The following is an 18,490-nucleotide window of genomic DNA, read 5'->3' on the forward strand; positions in this document are numbered from 1 at the left end:
GAAACTTCCCAGGCAGAGAGGGGCATGAACACCTCATTACTGCTCCTCATGTGGCCTCCACTGACACAATGGAGTGTCAGGAGTGGCCTCCTTTCTGCTGGGTGGTAGAGAACCTTCCCAAGGCTTCACACATCCCCACTGTGGAGAGAGAAGGGCACCTTCTCATAGTGCCTGGCTGGAGGGGAAATCCAGCTTCCCATATTGTCTTCACTGAACCCACTGACCTCATTATCTCGTGGTGGAGATGTAAGTTCTGGTTCCATACTCTGCTGTCTTTGACACCATCCTTGTGAGTATTATGGAGTTCCTTATTACAGCCTGATGGGGGTGGGTAGGGTGGGGATGGGGCTGGGTGTGGGGTGTGGGAGTGTGTGGGGTGGAAGTCTAGACTCCCTCCTCAGTCTTGCTGGCATGGGCTGGGCCACAGTTTTTACACAGTGTTTTGCTGGAATACAGCAGTTATTGCCTACAAGTTTTCTGTCTTGCTAAGCTGTCCCTTTCCTGGTTCCTTGGCTAGGGAGAGTAGGCTTTAGTTGGGCCTTTTTTACTCTGTGTCCATTGGTGTTTCTATGTTGATAGTTTCTCCAGCTTTAAGTCTGGTCCATAGAAAGCAAAGAGAAAACCCATGGAATTCACCAGCATATCCGACCTTGAGTCCCAACATCCTTAAATGGTCTGCTTTCTCTCCACCTTTTGGGTCTTCTGATGTTGGCATGTAAGTATGTATTGTGTTTAAAACTGAGCTATAATTGACATATATTAATTTCAGGTGTACAACATAATGACTCCATATTTGGATATACTGTGAAAGGATCACCACGATAAGTCTAGTTAACATGCATCATCATCACACAGTGACAAAAGAATTTTTTTCTTGTGATGAGGATTTTTAAGATCTACTCTCTAACCAGCTTGCAAAGATGCAATACAGTATTATTAACTATATTCACTATGCTGTACATCACACTGTACAAGTAGACCTCAGCAACCTGTACCTGAACTTCCATGGTGAGAAGATCTCTGAGAACCAAGACCAAGCTGCTCTGGGATCCCAACATCCTCCCCAAGAGCGAAAGTACTGTACCTGGCAGAGGAGCGGTGATGGCATCAGATGGCCGTGTCTCAGCTGGCGGAGGGAGAAACGGTGAAAAGACGGCAAGCAGGCACCGGATGAACTGATGAACTGCAATTTCAACGCCGAGGAGGCCGGGTGCGGGCTTCCGAGTGCACCAGAAGCGCTTCCATCCAATCCAGGCCCAGAAGGTGCACAGGCGGCTGGTGGGAGCGAGTCCGGGGTACTACTCCCTGTGCAAGCAGTTGGCCCGCTCAGACTCCTCTGAGCAGATGCGGTTGAGGCGGAGGAAGTACGGACGGCCTTCCAGGAACCACAGACGCAAAACAGTACCGGGCCGCTAGGTCCTCGCCGCCCGCCTCGCCGCCGGGCCGCTGCCGCGGCTGGCAACCCGGAACAGGAACCCCTGACACGCATGCGCACAGTGCACAGAGCGAGGAAGCGCGAGCGGCGGTCTGAGTGGGCCTGGGAAAGCTACGACGGCCTTGCGTCTTTGTTCCTGTCAGTTCCAGCAGCTGGACGCGCCCAGATGTGTCCCTGCCCCAGGGGCCCCCAGCCCTGGCTGACCCGGCCGCAGCCTCTCTGGAGCCTGGCGCCAGCCAGAGACCGGCAGTGGCTTGGCCCTGCCCGGACCCTCCTGGAGAGCTTAGCCACTGCAGCCGAGGAGGCCGTGCCCGGCACAGGTAACCTTGTCCGTCATTGAGTTTGGAGTCATTGGCGTTGAGGACGTGAATCCCTTCCTGGCTGCAGACGCAGCGTGCTTGGCCCCTGGGCTGCACTCAGAGAGGCCCTGTTAGACTGAAACTGTTGGATCCTTGGCCACAGGCGGGCGTGTGTGGCCAAACTGGAGATGGGACTGCCGCGGGGCCTTGCCTCTTCGCGACCCTACCCCTCCTTGTGGGCTTCTCTGCGTCAGCGTACTTCAAGGACTAGGGTGAGTGGTGGCCCGGCCATGGGCCCCGCCCCTCCCTACAGGCACCACCACCCTGCGCCGGGCTGCAGCCCCCTCCGTGGGCCCCATCTGGCAGCTGGATACCCACCGGGTACCCGGCAGCCAGCAGAGAAGGAAAGGCGACCTTGCCCAGCATCCCCATTATTGACTGCCTGACTGCTTGTGTAAGTAGATACGATTGAGCAGTGAAGAGAAGATTCTATGCCAGTCTCTGTGGGATAAGCAGGTGGACACCATTGGGTGCTGCCGTACTGGCAGTGGTCACCAATACACTGAATATGTCAGCAGGGGGGAGTGGGTGAAATGGGTGAGGGGGTCAAAAGGTACAAACTTCTAGTGACAAAATAAATGACACGGAGATGTAATATACAGCATGATGTTAGTCTTATATTGATATATCCTGTGTTTGTAGTTATACTTAGAGGGAAGGTTTGGTAAAAATACATCTATCTTCCTGGAAGTAAAGCTGCTTTTCTTTTTATATAGATTATTTTTATCTCTACTTATTTAGATTTTATTTTACTTATTTTTAACTTTATGTGTATATATACTGTGGTTTATTCATCCAGTCACCTGTGGATGGATATTTGTGATGTTTCCAGGTTTTTACTAATGTGAATAAGCTGGTGTGAACAGTCTTTTACATGCATCGTGTCTTACATGTGCTAGAGTTTCTCTTAAAATATACATAGGACTGGATTGCTAGGCTACAGATTATGTAAATCTTAAACTATAGAAGGTAATGCTAAATTATTTTTTAAAGTGGTTGCACTAATTTATGTTACTACAAGTAATGTGTTAGAGATACTACAGATCCTTACTGAGCAGCAGTCTGAAAACTTTCCCCAGGCAGTAAGCTGGGGTAATTATGGGTCTCCCCTCAAATTTTCCCCTCTCAGGCATCACTCACTGTTTGTTGTTGCCTAATGACCAATATGTAAAAGTTACTGTTCTAACTGTTCTATATTTTTGGATTTTTTTCTTTTTTGGTTGTTTTTCGCAGTTGAGTCAATCTGGTCCCAGATTCTCCATCTTGTTTGGAAGTAGATGTCTTTTAAAACCATTTTAGCCCCTACTTTTTCTGTAGTAATTGTCTCAGTTTTTACTTATAAAATCATTTGTGTCGTCTCTCTACTTGCTTAATTTTGCTAAAGTTTTATTTTCTTAGTTTTTCCAAATAGCCATTTTTTTCTTTGTTAGTCTTCTCTATTTTATGTTTTCTTTTATCCCTTATCTTGTGTTTTCTTTAGTTTTTATCCTGTTATTTTTCTAACCTCTTAATTTTGGCAATTAATTTGTTAATTTGGGGGCTTTCATTTTTTTCCCTTAATATTCATGTTTAAGGCTATAAATTTCCCTCAGATCACTACTTTTGTTATGTCACATGAATTTTGATATATAGTTTAAAACCCTTTTAATCAGTTCTAGCTATTTTAAAATTTCATTATGACCTCATTGTAACTCATGAGTTATTTATCAGGGTTTAAAATAGAATTTCAAATAAGTGGGGATCAAGAATTTATATTTGTTTTATTAATGTCTAACTTAGTTGCATACTTATTTTTATAAAATTATTGAGGCTTTCTTTATGACCTAATTCATGGTAAATTTCATTAGTAGTCATATATACTTGAGAACAGTATTTTGATTGTAATTGGTGGATGCAGAATTCAATGTATGTTCATTAACTTAAGTTTCTTAGTTCTGTCCTTCAGATCTTGTATATCTTGGCTGATTTTTTAAGATTAATTTTTATTTTTTTAAATTTATTTTTATTTTTTGGCTGTGTTGGGTCTTCATTGCTGCATGCGGGCTTTCTCTAGTTGCGGCGAGCAGGGGCTACTCTTTGTTGTGGTGCGCAGGCTTTTCATTGTGGTGGCTTCTCTTGTTGCGGAGCACGGGCTCTAGGCGTGCAGGCTTCAGTAGTTGTGGCGTGTCGGCTCAGTGGTTGTGGCTTGCAGGCTCCAGAACACAGGCTCAGTAGTTGTAGTGCATGAGCTTTGTTGCTCCGTGACATGTGGGATCTTCCCGGACCAGGGATTGAACCTGTGTCCCCTGCATTGGCAGGCGGATTCTTAACCACTGCACCACCAGGGAAGTCCCTACTGATTTTTTTTGTCTATTTGACTTCTCAAGAATTGAGAGAGGTGTGCTGAAATCTCTCACTATGATGGTGGGTTTATTACTGTGTCCCTGCAGTTCCAATAAAATTAACTTCATATGCTTTAAGGCAATTTTATTAGTAACTGTGTATTTAAAATTACTTCCTCTTTTTGGAGAATTGAATTAAGTAGTAAATTGAATTATCTCTCCCTAATAATATATTTTACTTTAATATTTATTTTATCTATTATTAGTATAGCTACAGCAACTTTCTTTTGGTTCTATTTCCTTCATATTTCATTTTCTATCCTTTTACTTTTAACCTTTGTGTTTTCTTATGGTTTAGGTATATCTTTTATAAACAGCATATTTTAGATTTTATAAAATCCAAACTGTGACTTTTATCTTTTAAAGTTTTAGTTCATATTTATTTATGCTAATTGCTAATATACTTGGACCAGTTTTAAATATCTTAACTTATTATTTCTGTTTTTTTCTCCCATTTCTATTTCTTTCCCCCATTTCATTTCCTTCCCTCCTTTAAATTGATAGCAGCTGTATCTACTAAAAATACTGATCTGGGAGTTGTTTGTTACTGATCCACAATGAGGTAAGGACCTCATGCCAGAACTTAAAGCACTGCTCCCTTCATTGAGAAAGTATGTAAAAATCATATCAGCAGTGTGGGTGGTGATGTGGTTGATGTACATACACTCTGGTGCAAAATCCTTCTCTTGTCAAGAACTGATAAATTGTTCACAGACCAGCTCGGTGGACTACACTTTGAGAAATACTGTTTAGCGTGTTTTCACATCCCTTGTGAGATCCCAACGTTCAACATACCGATAATATCTCAGCTTTTAAATAAGGGTTGTTATGAATTTGTTTCTTTTTTTACTTTGATAATAGAGTTCTTTCTTGCCCTCTCTTTAAAATAGCAACCAACTTTAAGATAACAACCAATATATTGGGTCTCTTTTATTCATATATCACAGCATCTCTTGTATTTGTTTGTTCTCTTATTTAAGAATATCCCCGCCCTATTTTCAACATGGATCTTTGCATGGCAAACCTTCTGAGGCCTTATATGCCTGACAGTATGTTTATCAAGCCTTTACATTTGACTGATATTGGGCTGCATATAAAATTCTAATTTCTAAGTTCTTTTCCTTCAATATTTTGGAAATTCTATTCCCATAGTCATCTTGCAATCAGTGTTGCTTTTTTTTTTTTTTTTTTTTTTGCGGCACGCGGGCCTCTCACTGCTGTGGCCTCTCCCGTTGCGGAGCACAGGCTCTGGACGCGCAGGCTCAGTGGCCATGGTTCACGGGCCCAGCCTCTCTGCGGCATGTGGGATCCTCCCGGACCAGGTCACGAACCCGTGTCCCCTGCATCGGCAGGCGGACTCTCAACCACTGCGCCACCAGGGAAGCCCAGTGTTGCTTTTCTTATTCCTTTGATTGATGTGGATATGCTTTTTCTTTTTGTTAGCTTTTAGAATTTTCTCTTTATCTTTCTTATTCTTAAATTTTAGTATAATGTGTAGATTTTTCTTTCTTCTCTTTGGTACTCTATAGGTGTTTTCAGTCTTAGTCCTGTTATCTTTTTAAAAATCTGGGGTGTGTATCTACATTATTTCTTCAAATATTTACTCCTCTTTTAAAATTTTCTTTTCCTTCTGTGATTTATATTATTTGGATTTTAGCACTTCTGTTTCTATTCTTTATACCTATTGACTTTTCTTTTATATTTCTCATTTCTTTGCCTTTTCTTTATTTTCTCAGAAAATTGTCCTTTTTAAAATGTATCTTACCTTTCTGTTCTTTGTTTCAACTATTATAATCTTTAAAGTATCTGCTTGACTCTTTATAATGTATTTTTTCTTTTATCATATTGATACATTCTTCCCTTTTTAAAAATATATTTCATTAAGGTGATTTAAAATTATTAGTTTAAATATTTTGCTTCTGATGGAATCTAAAATACAGATAGTTGTACTCCTCGAATATCTCATCCCCTTGGTTTGTGGGCTTGTTTTTCCTGGAGGTATGTTTGACTCTGTCAAGCCATACAAATATGGGAAAGCCAGACCCCTGTCTTTGTCATTACAACCAGCTCAGGGGGTGACAGTGGCGTGTATGCACGAGTCCTAGTGTGGAGAGGTCCAGGCAGTGAGGTCCAGTCACTCCTCACTCTAAAAAAAGAAAGCAGGGCTTTGCTTGCCCCTTAGCTTTAGAGATCTTCCTTAAACATAACAACTTGCGAAAGTCATTACCTTGTTTTTCTACACCATAACACAGTGGCTTCTGCCATTGATTTTCTTTTTTTTTGAGATGACTTATACCAAGTCTGAGTTGCTGTAGGCGTGGGGTATTCTTTGTCCCAACAGTACCTTTTCCTTCTTTTTTTTTTTTTTTTGGTTTTGTTTTGTTTTGACTATGTGTCAAGCATTGCATTAAGTGCTTTATTTTTTTTAAAACTTTTTATTTTATATTGGAGTATAGCCGATTAACAATGTGATAGTTTCAGGTGCACAGCAAAGGGACTCAGCCATACATATATGTGTATCCTTTCTCCCCCAAACTCCCCTCCCATCTAGGCTGCCACATAACATTGAGCAGAGTTTCCTGTGCTATACAGTAGGTCCTTGTTGGTTATCCATTTTAAATACAGCAGTGTGTACATGTCAATCCCAAACTCCCTAACCATCCCATCCCCCTATCCTTCCCCCTGGTAACCATAAGTTCATTTGCTAAGTCCAACAGTACCTTTTCCACTTTATACTGGGCTGCCTCTTGTGCAGATTGAAGCCACTCTTTCTCTCTTATAGTAATTCAGAACAACCTTCTGTCTTTATTTCAAGGATTTCTCATATCTTTCTTGGTGTCTTTGGTTGATCTTGGGTGTGAGAGCCAATAATAGTGCCTGTTCACCTTTCTAGTAGGATCTGGAAATGGATCCACCACCCTTTGCTACTGTTTTTAGGGACTAGCATTTTTTTTTTCAGCACAAATTAACATATAGTTTTATCTCATGGTTTTATTTTTACAAAGAGTGTTTAGCATGGAAATATAAATGTAGACTATAAAATACTATCCTGAAGCTCTTTGTGTTCCATTTCCAATCTTTAGCCATACACAATCACATTTTTTTATGCTGCAAGTTTTTTTCACCTTATTATTTTGAGTATACTTCTTTTGGTTTGTTCTTTTTGTTTATTTTAATGGTTCCAGTGTTTATTCTTAATACATTGCCTAATATTCTAAAAAATTACATACTAAAATTTATTAAAGCTCTCTTATGTTTGGGTTATTTTTACTTCTCACTACTAGAGATGATTATAACATCTTTAAAAATATAACTTTTTCTTTTGATTTATTGGTTTAGATTTATTTCAAGAATGAGGTTACAGGGTCCATGGATGTAAAAACTTTATGGCTCTTGATAAGTATTGCCAAATTGCCCTTCAAAGAATTATGTTATTCTTTGAATGGTTTTCCATACACTTATTCTGATGTATACTTAATTGCATATGCACAAACTTGTATATCACTTAAGACAATTCCTCTTCTGTCCTTTTACACTACTCTGATTACATTTTTTAAGGATACATTAAATTTAAATGGCGATGGACCATCTTCCCTTTTTTAAAACCACTATTACTTCCAAATAGCCCTGTAAAATTCTCTTAATTCTAATTCTAATTTAAGTAATTAGGAATATAAATATAAATTGAGACAATGGGTGACATTTACTCCCTCAGATTCTACCGGTATAGAGAGTATGTATTATTTATATAGTGTGAAGTCTTAGTGTCCCAGAAAGGTACAAAATATTTTTTGAAATCAGTGTTACCTCCGGAAGTTGTCCGAAAGTGTGACCCTCCCCTTCTGTTTGGAGCCATGTTAGTCCTGGGGTTTTGTTATGTAGGAAGGGGATGGGGATTGAAAAGAACAGCTGTTACGCTTCTTGCTAACCCTAATGCCTGGTATTCAAACTAGATTTAATTTGATCTAGAAAAATTGCAAAAAGGTAACATTGTGTACATATTGAAGGTCTGCTATTCATACCTGCTGTTATTTTTAACGAAGACTCAGAATATATTGCTTACATTTTTATTTTCAGTATAATTTATAAGATTCCTGAAATAATTATGGTCAATATGTGCTAAACACTGTTTTAGATACTATATGTTTAATCCTGTCTTTAATTTTTGCTGCATAACAATGTCAAAATCTTGGGGATTTACAATAATACACATTCATTTCTCCTTCACAGGTCTGTGGGTTGTCTGTGGTTCAGCTGGGCTCCAGGATTGGCCATCCTTGGCTCCAGGCTGTGGGTTGGATTCCTGTCTGCTTCACCAGTGCCAGCAGCTCTCTGGGGCATGCTCTTCTTATTGCAGACCACAGAAATGTAAGTCGGCAGGCCAAATCACACAACCATATTTAAAACTTCTGCTTGCATCCCATCTGCTAAAATTCCATCATCCCACGCAAATCACGTGGCCAAGACCAACTGCAGTAGGCTGGGGTATATACTCTGCCCCCACTGGGAGACACTGAAAAGTCACATGGCAAAGACTGTGGATGTGTAACTTTATTAGGGAGTGAGTGAGGAAGTGAGAATAATAATCCTATATATCATAATCCTCAAAACAACAGTGTAGATGATCTGTTGTTAACTCACCATCATCCCCATCCCTTGTATTATATTAAAGGTGCTGATTGCACTGCATTTCGTGGGGGATGCCTAGTGTATTAGTCAGCTTGGGTTGCCATAACAAAATACCATAGACTGGGTGGCGTAAACAACAGACATTTATTCCTCACAGTTCTGGAGGCTGGGAACCTGAGATGAGGGTGCCAGCACGGTTGGGTTCTGGTGAGAGCTCTCTGCCTGGCTTGCTGCCTTCTCACAGTGCCCTTATGCGGTGGGTAGTGAGAGGGAACAAGCTCTCTGATGTCTCCTTATAGGAGCACCAATTCCATCATGGGGGACCCACCCTAATGACCTCACTTAAACCTAGTTATATCCTAAAGGCACTGTCTCTAAATACCATCACATTGGGGGTTAGGCTGTCAACATGTGAATTGGGGGACGAACACAATTCAGTCCATAGTACCTAAGAGCAACATTTCCCAGAACACCTAGCCAGCAGAGTTCCGGCTCAGATTCTGTTGATGAGAAACATTTACTTGACATATGAAAAATGGAAAATTAGGGGAAGGCATTATTTTCTGCCAGCAGGTGGGCAGGTGAAGGGCAAATGGCAGTCATGAAGTTTACTTTGAGTTCTGGACATGTTTTTGAATCACTTGCTTTGGTGCTGGGGGCAGCTGAGAAGGATCGTTAGCAGAGGTTTTCCGTGATTCTTAAGCCTTCTCATCTCTGAAAGCCAGTGATGCTTTCCCTGACTTTTGCTCCCTCAGACCTTTCCATGACTTTGTAAGTACTTATAATATTGTATTGAAGTTAAGATCCCATCAGTTGTGTCACTATGAAAGAAAATAGAGCTACCAAGTAGATTAAAAAATTTTAATCCCTAGGATTTTTATTCCATACTTTTAAAAAGGGCTCTTTTAGGCTTACTTAGACAGATCTCAAAAATATGTGTGATAAAAAATATATCACAATTGTACATACATAAAAATGCAAATATGAGCGCAGTAAATTCGCTGTTATTCCTGAAATAACCTCATATTCAGAAGTTTGCTCCTGTGAATAATTTTTCTCCACTTAGAGGCCTCAGTGTATGTGTTTTTCCACTCAACAGGAGGCATCAGGAGCATTGGTAACAGATCATTTCTTTAGAGTGTTCCATCATTATCTCCTGTCTTTTTTCTTACAAGCTGCGAACAACTGTTCTGCCAGTTTGGTTGGAGTTATCTTGATTTTATGTCAACTCGTATTCCATTCTCAAGGAGTACTCAAATGGTCTGTGGGTTCCATATGTGAGGATTTGCAATGGTTCAGTTAGGCCACCGGGAATGACCATGAGATTCTGCACTTCTCAATGGGCTTATTCTTTACCCATCTTAATACACATTTCTGCAATGTATCAAGAGCTAACCTAACTGGTGGGTTGTGCAGGGTTCCTGGATATCTATTCTGAGGACTTTGAGTTAGCTCAGTGGCAACCCATCTATGTTTTTTGAGCACATACTATAACATTTTGGGGGAAGATCTCATTTTTGTATATCATTTTGCAGTTTAAAATTAAATATAAAACCCATGGAATGTACAACAGCAAGAGTGGACCTTAACGTAAATAAGGACTGAGTGACAGGGATGTGTCAGTGTTGGTTCACTGATTGTAATAAATGTACACCGTGGTGGAAGATGTCACGGAGGGAGGCTTTGCACACGTGGAGGCTGGAGTTACATGGGAACTCTCTGTGCTGTCTGCTCAGTTTTGCTGTGCACCTAAAACTGCTGTAAAGAGTAAATAAAGTCTATTGAAAAGTAAATATAACAACAACAGTTACTGGCAATTATGCATAGCTTTGCAGGTTTCGGCTGCTTTTTATAACCTGTGTCATGATCTCGATCTCTTTAGCACCTTTATCAGTGATGATATCATCACTAGAGCTTCTTTAGCATTTTTTATTTGACTGATAAACAAATAGTTTTATTAATTTCCTCAACTGAATCACATGTTGCTGGAAATTAAGTGACTTCTGTTCACAGTCAGCCAAGAGTTTCTGACAAATTGATACGTAGGGCCTTAAGGATAATCCTGGGTGGTACGTGAATTATTCCCATAAGCCTCTCTTTCATCTCTTCTGGATGATTTGGCCATTTCTCCTGCCTTCATTTCCCTTTTAGTTTGGGTTCCCCTAAAAGCAGAGCCTGAGACAAGGATGTGGGTACGTAGAGAACATATTTAGAAAGTGATCTCTGGAGGCAGGTGGCCTTCTAGGGGCATTAATGTCACCCCTGGGGGCATTTACTGTCCCTTGCCCCCCAATTTCCAGGCTTCTCTACGGTAGAAAGCAGAAACACCCTTATTGTTTTGAGTAAAGGGAAAGAATGATGATAAAGACAGAGTGATGGCTACTGGGAGGTGCTAAGCCAGTTTTGTTTTTTCCATGATACTTGCTAGGCCGAAGTGCATAAACTTGAGACTTAGCATGATCTTATGACATTTATCCTCCCAGCCTGTTTGCATTTCTGCTTCTTTAACAACTGCTGGGGATGGATGCTGCTTGTCTATCCCAAGTGTGTCTACTCTGCGTTCTCTGGTTCACTCCAAACCCGTATCAGCCCACTGTAAATTAATAATTTGGCAGTCTCCTTGTAGAAGTCAATCCTAGTGAGTCTGGTTGACATGCGTTCATTTAGCAGAGGCTGTTCACTCCTCATCACACTTCTGCACGTCAGATTCTGAACTGTGGTCCCTCCACCTAGGCATTGCCATCCTAGGAGGCCCTGCTGAAGCAGCCTGCCAGCGTTGGTCTTATCTTTTACCATGTCATAGATGTGGTAGGTGCTATGGGGAATAAAAAAGAAGTTTATGCAGTAGTAGCTGATTTCCAGGAGTATAGATGCATGCTCAGGAGTAACCCTACACAAGGGGTAGTTTATCAAAGTCAATGACTCAAACTCTGGGAACAAATGTAAGGGAGAAGGCTCCCATAGACTAGAACCTTTTGGAAAGGCCCCATGAAGGGGCTGGTCTGAGCAGTGAATTTGAATTGGGGGAGTGATGTTGATAAAGACTCCTAGGACACGTTCTTTTTAGATTCTGGTCCTCCAGAGCAAATGCCATGTTAAAACTCGATCTTATTCCTCTCTGGTTACCAAATTGTCTAGTAAATTAGCTGAAGTCTGTAGACACTAAGAGCAGGCAACTTGATTGTGGGATTGAGGTTTTAATGTAGGTCCAAATGCTATGTTTGCTGAGGAGGTGGGTGACTGACATTTAGCAATGTCCTTGGAGAGGCTTGGTGGCTTACTTGTGTATGGGAAGTTCAGTTTCTGAATGCCTGGAAGCTCTGGATAAGAGCCATAGATGCAGTGGGACCCATAAAGGGGAGAACCTGGTAGCTTGCTCTTTCAGACGGCCAGATGTACTACGGTCCACACACTTGTGTCCAAGCCGTCGTGTCACCTGGGCCGGATTGCTGGGGGAATTGCTGTCCCTGGCCTGGTGGGTGACACTGACCAGCTCCTGGGTGGACCTGCACCTTCTGGAGCCATGCTCCCCTCTTCTTCATCACTACGGAAGAGCTGTAACCATTGCTTTTCCATAGGCTATGGTGGGATGGAGTCAGGGGTCTAAGGTGGCTGGGAGGAACATTAACCCTTCCTTTTGTTTACTCATTCCTTGTGAGCCTATGGTGTCTGTAAAGTCTCACTTGTTAGGAAACGGTTCGCTTTCAGTTCCAGAGGACTTGAATGAAGTACCACAAGAACTTATGGTCACTTTTGGAAGGCATTGTGTTTGGGGCTCAGACGTGGGTTCAAACCTTGATGCTGCCCCTCCAGTGAAAACCACGGGTGATTCTCTTAGATTCTTTGAGTCTTGGTTTCCTCCTTTATATGGTGGTTAATTATACCAAGCTCATAGCATTGTTGGGAGATTAAATAAAATGCTGTAAGTACCTGGCATGGAGCTCCAGAAGTGTCACCTCCCTTCTACTACAGCCTAATAGGTCAGTTGTGATACCTGACGCTAAAGCCTTAAAAGTCCAATTTAAATTTAATGGAAAAATAAGATATTTATGCATTATTTTAAAAAGATACACTGTGAGGAAAATCTTTAGATTTAAGCTGAGGAACTTTGAAGGTGGAATTATAGTCTTATTTCCTAAATGCAGTTGTTTTCAGTGACTGTTTTATTCACTTTATATGGAAAAAATATGTCATATAGAAGAGATAGCCTTGGTGTATGAGCATCTGATGAAGTGCAGCTAATTAAACACATAATTTGGTACAGACTGTGTACCCAACATAAAATATTTGCTCTGATAGACTGAAGCTGTTACTCTGAACTGGGTCTGAGTTGTTATTGGGACTGAGTGTTTTTAATCTAGCAAACGATAATGACTTCATTACTTCTGACTTTGTGTGTCTGGTTTCAGCCTGGAATGAGATTTTATTGCTGTGCTTTCAGCTTTTGGTAAGATTGCTTGATACACTGTCTCTGCTAAGTTCCTGCTTTTGAAAAGAACATTAAATACTTTTTATCTTTTTTAAAATTTTAATTTATTTTTTATTGATGTACAGTTGATATACAATATGATGTAAGTTACAGGTATACAATATAGTAATTCACAATTTTTTGATTAAACTCCATTTATAGTTATTATAAAATATTGGCTATGTTCCCTGTGTTCTACAATATATCCTTGTAGCTTATTTTATTTTTTTAATTTTTATTTATTTATTTATATTTTGAATTTTATTTTATTTGTTTATACAGCAGGTTCTTATTAGTCATCCATTTTACACACATCAGTGTATACATGTCAATCCCAATCTCCCAATTCATCACACCAACACCCCCACGCTACTTTCCCCCGTTGGTGTCCATACGTTTGTTCTCTACATCTGTGTCTCAATTTCTGCCCTGCAAACCGGTTCATCTGTACCATTTTTCTAGGTTCCACATATATGCATTAATATGATATTTGTTTTTCTCTTTCTGACTTACTTCACTCTGTATGACAGTCTCTAGATTCATCCATGTCTCTACAAATGACCCAATTTCATTCCTTTTTATGGATGAGTAATATTCCATTGTATATATGTGCCACATCTTCTTTATCCATTCATCTGTCGATGGACATTTAGATTGCTTCCATGACCTGGCTATTGTAAATAGTGCTGCAGTGAACATTGATTGCGGTGCATGTGTCTTTTTGAATTATGGTTTTCTCTGGGTATACGCCCAGTAGTGGGGTTGCTGGGTTGTATGGTAGTTCTATTTTTAGTTTTTTGAGGAACCTCCATACTGTTCTCCATAGTGGCTGTATCAATTTACATTCCCACCAGCAGTGCAAGAAGGTTCCCTTTTCTCCACACCCTCTCCAGCATTTGTTGTTTGTAGACTTTCTGATGATGCCCATTCTAATTGGTGTGAGGTGATACCTCGTTGTAGTTTTGATTTGCATTTCTCTAATATTTAGTGATGTTGAGCAGCTTTTCATGTGCTTCTTGGCCACCTGTATGTCTTCTTTGGAGAAATGTCTATTTACGTCTTCTGCCCATTTGTGGATTGGGTTGTTTGTTGTTTTAATATTGAGCTGCATGAACTGTTTATATATTTTGGAGATTAATTCTTTGTCCATTGATTTGTTTGCAAATATTTTCTCCCATTCTGAGAGTTGTCCCTTTTTGTCTTGTTTGTAGTTTCCTTTGCTTTGCAAAAGTTTTCAAGTTTCATTAGGTCCCATTTGTTTATTTTTGTTTTTATTTCCATTACTCTAGGAGGTGGATCAAAAAAGATCTTGCTGTGATTTATGTCAAAGAGTGTTCTGCCTGTGTTTTCCTCTAAGAGTTTTATAGTGTCTGGTCTTACATTTAGGTCTCTAATCCATTTTTAGTTTATTTTTGTGTGTGGTGTTAGGGAGTGTTCTAATTTCATTCTTTTCCATGTAGCTGTGCAGTTTTCCCAGCACCACTTATTGAAGAGACTGTCTTTTCTCCATTGTATATCCTTGCCACCTTTGTCATAGATTAATTGACCATAGGTTTATCTCTGGGCTTTCTATCCTGTTCCATTGATCTATAATTCTGGTTTTGTGCCAGTACCATATTGTCTTGATTACTGTAGCTTCGTAGTATATTCTGAAGTCAGGGAGTCTGATTCCTGCAGCTCCGTTTTTTTCCCTCAAGACTGCTTTGGCTGTTTGGGGTCTTTTGTGTTTCCATACAAATTTTAAGATTTTTTGTTCTAGTTCTGTAAAAAAATGCCACTGGTAATTTGATAGGGATTGCATTGAATCTGTAGATTGCTTTGAGTAGTATAGTCATTTTCACAGTATTGATTGTTTCAATCCAAGAACATGGTATATCTCTCCATCTGTTGTTGGTATCATCTTTAATTTCTTTCATCAGTGTCTTACAGTTTGCTGCATAGAGGTCTTTTGTCTCCCTGGGTAGGTTTATTCCTAGGTATTTTATTCTTTTTTTTTTTTTTCCTTGCGGTACACGGGCCTCTCACTGTTATGGCCTCTCCCGTTGCGGAGTACAGGCTCTGGACACGCAGGCTCAGCGGCCATGGCTCATCTGCGGCATGTGGGATCTTCCCGGACCAGGGCACGAACCTGTGTCCCCTGCATTGGCAGGCGGACTCTCAACCACTGCGCCACCAGGGAAGCCCGGTATTTTATTCTTTTTGTTGCAGTGGTGAATGGGATTGTTTCCTTAATTTCTCCTTCTGATCTTTCATTGTTAGTGTATAGGAATGCAAGAGATTTCTGTGCATTAATTTTGTATCCTGCAGTTTTACCAAATGCATTGATTAGCTCTAGTAGTTTTCTGGTGGCATCTGTAGGATTCTCTATGTATAGCATCATGTTATCTGCAAACAGTGACAGTTTTACTTCTTCTTTTCCAATTTGTATTCCTTTTATTTCTTTTTCTTCTCTGTTTGCTGTGGCTAGGACTTCCAAAGCTATGTTGAATAATAGTGGCGAAAGTGGACATCCTTGTCTTGTTCCTGATCTTAGAGGAAATGCCTTCAGTTTTTCACCATTGAGAACAATGTTTGCTGTGGGTTTGTCATATATGGCCTTTATTATGTTGAGGTAGGTTGCCTCTGTACCCACTTTCTGGAGAGCTTTTATCATAAATGGATGTTGAATTTTGACGAAAGCTTTTTCTGCATCTATTGAGATGATCATATGGTTTTTATTCTTCAGTCTGTTAATATGGTGTATCACATTGATTTGCATATATTAAAGAATCCTTGCATCCCTGGGATAAATACCACTTGTTCATAGTGTATGATCCTTTTAATGTGTTGTTGGATTCTGTTTGCTAGTATTTTGTTGAGGATTTTTGCATCTATATTCATCAGTGATATTGGTCTGTAATTTTCTTTTTTTGTAGTATCTTTGTGTGGTTTTGGTATCAGGGTGATGGTGGCCTCATAGAATGAGTTTGGGAGTGTTCCTTCCTCTGCAATTTTTTGCAAGAGTGTGAGAAGCATGGGTGTTAGCTCTTCTCTAAATGTTTGATAGAATTCACCTGTGAAGCCATCTGGTCCTGGACTTTGGTTTGTTGGAAGATGTTTTATCACAGTTTCAATTTCATTACTTGTGATTCGTCTGTTCATATTTTCTATTTCTTCCTGGTTCAGTCTTGGAAGGTTATACCTTTCTAAGCATTTGTCCATTTCTTCCAGGGTGTCCATTTTATTGACATAGAATTGCTTGTAGTAGTCTCTTAGGATGCTCTGTATTTCTGTGGTGTCTGTTGTAACCTCTCCTTTTTCATTTCTAGTTTTATTGATTTGAGTCCTCTCTGTCTTTTTCTTGATGAGTCTGGCTAATGGTTTATCAATTTTGTTTATCTTCTCAAAGAACTATCTTTTATTTTTATTGATCTTTGCTATTGTTTTCTTTGTTTCTATTTCATTTATTTCTGCTCTGATCTTTATGATTTCTTTCCTTCTGCTAACTTTGGGTTTTGTTTGTTCTTCTTTCTCTAGTTCCTTTAGGTGTAAGGTTAGATTGTTTATCTGAGATTTTTGTTGTTTTTTTGAGGTAGGCTTGTATAGCTATAAACTTCCCTCTTAGAACTGCTTTTGCTGCATCGCATAGGTTGTGGATTGTCATGTTTTCATTGTCCTTTGTCTCTAGGTATTTTTTGGTTTCGTCTTTGATTTCTTCAGTGATCTCTTGGTTATTTAGTAACATATTGTTTAGCCTCCATGTGTTAGTGTTTTTTACGTTTTTTCCCCCTGTAATTGTTTTCTAATCTCATAGTGTTGTGGTCAGAAAAGATGCTTGATATGATTTCAATATTCTTAAGTTTACTGAGGCTTGATTTGTGACCTAAGATGTGATCTGTCCTGGAGAAGGTCCTGTGCGCACTTGAGAAGAAAGTGTAATCTGCTGTTTTTGGGTGGAATGTCCTGTAAATATGAATTAAATCTGTCTGGTCTGTTGTGTCATTTAAAGGTTGTGTTCCCTTATTAATTTTCTGTTTGGATGATCTGTCCATTTTTGTAAGTGAGATGTTAAATTCCTCCACTATTATTGTGTTACTGTTGATTTCCTCTTTTATAGCTCTTAGCAGTTGCCTTATGTATTGAGGTGCTCCTATGTTGGATGCATATATATTTATAATTGTTATATCTTATTCTTGGATTGATCCCTTGATCATTATGTAGTGTCCTTCCTTGTCTCTTGTAACATTCTTTATTTTAAAGTCTATTTTATCTGACATGAGTATTGCTACTCCAGCTTTCTTTTGATTTCCATTTGCATGGCATACCTTTTTCCAACCCCTCACTTTCAGTCTGTACGTGTCCCTAGGTCTGAAGTGGGTCTGTTGTAGACAGCATAAATATGGGCCTTGTTTTTGTATCCATTCAGTGAGCATGTGTCTTTTGGTTGGAGCATTTAATCCATTCACGTTTAAGCTAATTATCAATATGTGTGTTCCTATGATCATTTTCTTAATTGTTTTGGGTTTGTTTTTGTAGGTTCTTTTCTTCTCTTGTGTTTCCCACTTAGAGAAGTTCCTTTAGCATTTGTTGTAGAGCTGGTTTGGTGTTGCTGAATTCTCTTAGCTTTTGCTTGTCTGTAAAGCTTTTGATTTTCCATCGAATCTGGATGGGATCCTTGCTGGGTAGAGTAATCTTGGTTGTAGGTTCTTCCCTTTCATCACTTTAAGTATATCATGCCACTCCCTTCTGGCTTGTACAGTTTCTGCTGAGAAGTCAGCTGTTAGCCTCCTTGGAGTTCCCTTGTATGTGATTTGTCATTTTTTCTCTGCTGCTTTCAATAATTTTTCTTTATCTTTAATTTTTGCCAGTTTGATTACTGTGTGTCTCGGCATGTTTCTCCTTGGGTTTATCCTATATGGGACTCTCTGCACTTCCTGGACTTGGGTGGCTATTTCCTTTCCCATGTTAGGGAAGTTTTCGACTATGATCTCTTCAGATATTTTCTCGGGTCCTTTCTCTCTCTCTTCTCCTTCTGGGACCCCTACAGTGCGAATGTTGTTGCGTTTAATATTGTCGCAGAGGTCTCTTAGGCTGTCTTCATTTCTTTTCATTCTTTTATCTTTATTCTATTCTATGGCAGTGAATTCCACCATTCTGTCTTCCAGGTCACTTATCCGTTCTTCTGCCTCAGTTATTCTGCTATTGATTCCTTCTAGTGTAGTTTTCATTTCAGTTATTG

General features: G+C 39.8%; 1 long non-coding RNA gene across 2 annotated transcripts in view; it reads left to right on the forward strand.

Moving 5' to 3' along the window:
* Positions 1–1,590: 1,590 nt before the first annotated feature.
* Positions 1,591–18,490, forward strand: part of LOC307186283 — a 672,979-nt gene continuing 656,079 nt past the window's right edge. For both annotated transcript variants that reach the window (XR_013828307.1, XR_013828308.1), the window contains exons 1-2: positions 1,591–1,755; positions 8,406–8,543. This is a non-coding gene — a long non-coding RNA (uncharacterized lncRNA). The remainder of the gene's footprint in view (positions 1,756–8,405; positions 8,544–18,490) is intronic.

This window comes from Stenella coeruleoalba (genome assembly GCF_951394435.1).
Source record: "Stenella coeruleoalba genome assembly, chromosome: 5".
NCBI lineage: Eukaryota > Metazoa > Chordata > Mammalia > Artiodactyla > Delphinidae > Stenella > Stenella coeruleoalba.